Here is a 5,596-nt window from a genome sequence, read left to right as displayed (position 1 = left end):
AATTATTTTGTTGGAACTCGATAATTATCCTAATTATATTTTAGATTTTTTATATTTTAAAATAAGATATTTATCCTCTATTTGATTATGTTTATCCGCAATTAGTTATACGAATTCAAAAATCGAGCTTTGATATGTTGTACTTTTGCATAATTTACTTGTAATCTTGAATTTTAAGTAAACATTGGTTTTATTATCTGCAGTTAGTTACACGAATTCAGATATGTGATGAAATCGGATAAGGATGAAATCGTTTAGGGATGAATGAGTTTAAGACTTTTAAGAGTTTTAGTCAAATGCTTTATAAGATAGTATAAATATAGAGGTTGGTTATTATACAACTCTTGACATTTGTGCAACCAATACAACCCAATCTCAGCCGTCCATTTCATTTGATTGATTTCATATAAGTTTTCATTGTTTCCTAATATAAAATATTAATCATAATTAATGAACCATATTCATCTTTCATAAATATTCAAATCATAATAAATAAATAAATATATATAAATATATATATATATATATATATATATATTAGAAAGAGAGACGCATCATATTTTAATTACTTTCCACTAATAAAAGGTATTTGACTTGTATGAGAGAAAAATAATATTTTATTAAATATATTGAATGGTTTATTCATATAATTAATGTCATGACGGTTAAAATCAAATAGTTGTAAAAGTTAAAAGTAAATTTTTATGGAAATTTTGACTTTTCGTATTAAAAATATATAACATATCTATTGAAGATTTTCTAAATAGTTTGTTCAAGTCAAAGAGAAGTAATCAAACGATTTATTTTCAGACAAACATAAAAATATAATAAAAAATCAATTTAATAATTAAAAGAAATTAAAAACCACATTTTATGTAGGAAAAAGCCAATCCATCAAGCGTTTTACACTTTTTAGCCAATCTAGAAAGTGATTATCCAAAATAGTCAAAGTTTACGTAGAAACTTTTTATACCTTACATCCTTATACATAGTTATTTATTTTATTTTATATTACTTATTATTTTTTTTAATATTTATTATATAATCATATATTAACTAAAAATATATCAAAAAATATACATTTCTCGTTTTACAAATTATACCATTATAATCGTGTAGTAAATATGTTCAAAACAAGCTCAATACTAAATATTTTTTTATTTAATCTTATATTATTAGATATTATAAATACTTAGAAATTATTTTTAATATTTACACTTTATGCTTTTATACTTACAAATTAAAGAAATAATCATAAGAGTAGATAGTGTAAGTATAATTCATACGTATTTATTTATGATATTCAATAATATGATTAAACCCAAAACACATTTAGTATTACTTTGAACGTACTGATGAGACGATTATAATGGTGCAATTTACAAAAAAAATGTATTTTTTATGTATTTTACTTGATACACGACTATGTATGTTAATATAATAAAAACGTAAAATGAAAAAAATAAGAGATATAAAATAATTTAGATAATTAAATATAAGGATGTAGAATGTAAACTTTTTCTATTGAAGTTGAATCTTTACGCATAAAATGTTTTTTTTTTTTCATAAATTTTTTCTTTAAATCTTTTGGTCAAAAACAATCTTTAGGCAGAAAAAACACTCTAACGTAAACTTTGGTTGTTTAAGAAATTTGATTTCTCATATAACTGAAAGTGAAAACTATTTTATAGATCGGTTATTTCCATTACTTTTCGGCCGCTGAAACTTGTCTGCAATTATCCAGAAGTTTTTTCTTTGTAAAAATGATTTTCAGGATAAAATATCATTAAAAATCACATTTATTCAATTTTTAGTATTTTAGTCTTTCATAAGGTAACAAAATAAATATTAATGATTTTTGAATTAAAGATAAATGACAAAGAACATGATAGAGATTTTTTTTTAAATGGTTAGGGTTTTTTTTTTGGGAACATGGTGGTGGTTTCTTGGAAGCAACGTAGAGGTAGAATACAATAATAAAATTAAATGCATGAAATAATAACTTATTTTTCTAACTTTTTTTATTATACATTCTACTTTTGTTTTTATATATTACTACAATATACTTTCAAATTATTTTTTATTAAGGCATTGTACTTTAAAAAATCTATCCATAATAGTAATGAGTAACCTGTTACCTTTTAAACTGGTTAATCCTTTGATTTTTTTTGCTTGTGTGGCTTTAATGAGATGATGTGGATGATACATCATTTTGATGACTTAACTAAAATTAAAATAAAAATCTATTTCAAATTATTATTAATAATTTTCATTTTTCATTACTATGATATAAAAAACATTTAATTTTTTTACTTTTTCTTATTAAGTTGCATGCAAATTAAATATTTTTAGAGTAAAATATTTATTAAATAAATATGAAACATTATTTTCGAGATATATTTTGTTTGTAAAAAAATAACTTTCTATTTTATGTTGTTCAAATAAATACATATTTTTTTAAAATATTAACGAAATAAATTGTTGTCTACAATTTTTAATATTGTTATATTAATAAATAATTCAAAAAAATCTAATTAATTTAATATATTTATACGTCAAGTAAAAAGTTTTTGAAAAAATATAATATATTAATTTAAAAGATAATACTTTTTGGTAAAAAAAGAACAATTCTTATTTTCATTTTTTTTCAAAAAACACATATTTTTTGAAAAATATTAGCGAAATAAATTGTGTTCTACTAGTTTTATTGATATTGATATATTAATGAATAATTTATAATTTTTTTAATTCATTTAATACATTTATTAAATAACATGTAAAATATATAATATTAAAATTAAAAATATAGTGTTTAATAAGAACTAATGGATGCTATAATAAAATAATTTTGAAAGTACATGATGTAGTAAGAAAGTTACATCACTATAGTACATGTAGACAGCCTACATGGACAATGATGTGACATGGAAACCTAGTATAATGGGTAAATTTAAATCAAAAGGTTACCCAATGCTATAATGGGTAAATTTTTCAAAGTACAATATTCTAATAAAAAATAGTTTGAAAATACATTGCTATAATAAAGTAATTTATGAAAATAGATTGCTATTTTGTGGCGATTATAAGAAAATGATAAGAGATTTTTATTTTAATTTTTAAATGGTTAGGGTTTTTTTTGGAACATGGTGGTGGTTTCTTGGAAGCAACGTAGAGGTAGATTACAAGAATATGACCAGTTGGTTGACGTTACCACCTTCCTGTAATAAACTAGTGGAAAGGGCTCCGCATGCACTATTTCCAGATTCCCACGAGTTTTGTTTTTTTAATTTATGATCTTTTTTATATACAATATGAAAATTGATTCCTGAAGCATGTATCACGTTTCAAAATTTTGACGAATTTACTGTAAAATGTAGCAATACGTTTGCAAAATTTGAAGTTTGATTATTTGATGGTTTTCAACTTTCAAGATTGTAGTATGAGAAATTAACAGTTAATTTCAATCTATTTTGTTGGAAACAAGTTTGGACGATTGAAGGATGGTTTTGTTGGTATTTAAGAACAATTTATTGGGAATTATTTATCTGAAAGTGGGAGTTTGATTATGGGGACAAAGTTCATCGTGCCATCTGGTGATGCACAACAAAACAATAGTTGGTGGTGATGGAGTTGGTGCAATGGCCAGAATTGGGTGAGATAGAAAGGCAAGTTTTCGCTTATTTCTTTTGTTACTAGCATTGCTTATCACGTGTTTGTTGAAAGTCCTTAAAGAGCATATCCTTTTTTTTTTCCTTTCTAACCCACATGATTTAAATACGTATAGACGTTCGTTTTCTATTCAAATGTTAATTTGTCCTTTCATATTTTTCACGTTGTCAATCCTTCAGATAAGTGAAATAGTTTGTAAGCCATCCTTAAACACGTATGGAACTCATCTTTGGTTGGAAAAACTTATAGAACATCGAAAACCTTAACGTTTTGCATCAAAACATCATCTTTGTAGGATTATATAATACCCCATGAGCAGCCTGAAATCATAGATCTAAAAGTTAAGGCTTTTAAGATCTTAAAGGGCAAAAACTGAAGGGTAAAGTCCACAAAAAGCATGTAGCTTTACAAAAACAAATCTTTACAACTACCATTAACAAGAAGAAAAAATGCAGATGAGGAAATGGTGCAGGGTTATGTATGCTTAAAGTAAAGAGATGTGATTTCCATCAAGCATACAGTATGGTGTTATTATTGTTCCATCAGCTGCTGGAACAAGTTGAGTTCGTGGTAAAAAGGCAGGATTTTGGTTGGGGTCATTGTGTTGTTGTAACTAACACTAGAAAAAAGTCAAGTACATGGATTATTATATGTGTATGATTACCTTGTTGAAAACTCAAATTCTTTCCAATCCTAGTTGACATATTCAATGAACTTGATGAGAGATGAGTCAGATGACTCTCATAGTCAAGTCTCAATTATGGTACATATGTTGGAAAAGAGCCACACACCAAATTTGAATTCTCTCCATATGCGGTTGAGTAATTCATTAACAGCATAAAATATTGATCTGAGTTCATACCTTTCACCCTTGCCTTTAAGCTACTCCCCCTAGATATCCAAGATAATGCTATAATAGAAAAAATGATACAAGGTGATAAATAGCATCGAAAACTTTTACCTTTCTAGCCCAAGGGCACGGGGTTCTATGTCTACTTCAAGTGACCACATACAATGCACCAACAAATTATGAAGAAAACATAATACTTGATTATACTGTCATTGTGATTTTGTTATCTTATGACTGAGGTAATATTTGGTTTTGTTATTTTTGTCACTGTGGTTGTATATAACTATTTTTGGTAGTGGTAAATGGTAATATACTTAGGAATGACTAAATACGATGATCAGCCATTGTGAATAAACCACATGTAATAAAAAGTTATAATGAAAAATCCATGAACAAAATACAGGTTAGTTTCTTATTTGAAGTCTGAAGACTTTGCCACTCTGGCATCTGAACATCATTTCCCGTTCAGATTGAATGCATTCTAATGCAGTGACTATATTACTAAGGAAATCTAAGCACAATGAATAAATTATTATAGATCTTTCAAAAAAAATCCTCAATCAACCTGAATATGGGGTTTGTATAGGTACATTATGTCTATTGAATGCTTTGGAGGTACAAACGTGGAAAAGTTTACTGGGTATAGGTACACTTGCATTTAGGAAGCAGTGGCTTCTATCCCTCCTGAATCCTCCATATTAGATGCTTTGAAGGTGTGGCATTGTGCATATCATGTGTGACGTTGACCACGGATATATGGGAAGGAATTTGTGGCTCAGCAAATATTTTTTTCGCTCGATGGTTTGGTCTAACATGGCATCGTAAATAAACGTAAAAGCACTATCTGGCTTGTGACTACGTATGTGCTTATTTTATATACAGCTTATGAATTATAAGATCTATTTCTTGTTTTAATTGGTTATGTTTTGCACCTGTATCTATATTCAGTAGCATACAAATAGCAACACCATCCCCCCAACTTTTAGAATACCTGAATATTGGTATCCACATGTCATGCGCTCGTATCATTGCAATGTACTGTTGACATAATCATATGTGCCTCTTATCGACCATGCA

Source organism: Cynara cardunculus, assembly GCF_001531365.2.
Source record: "Cynara cardunculus var. scolymus isolate 2C chromosome LG 1, CcrdV1, whole genome shotgun sequence".
In the NCBI taxonomy this organism is placed as follows: domain Eukaryota; kingdom Viridiplantae; phylum Streptophyta; class Magnoliopsida; order Asterales; family Asteraceae; genus Cynara; species Cynara cardunculus.
This window is presented reverse-complemented; position numbering follows the sequence as displayed.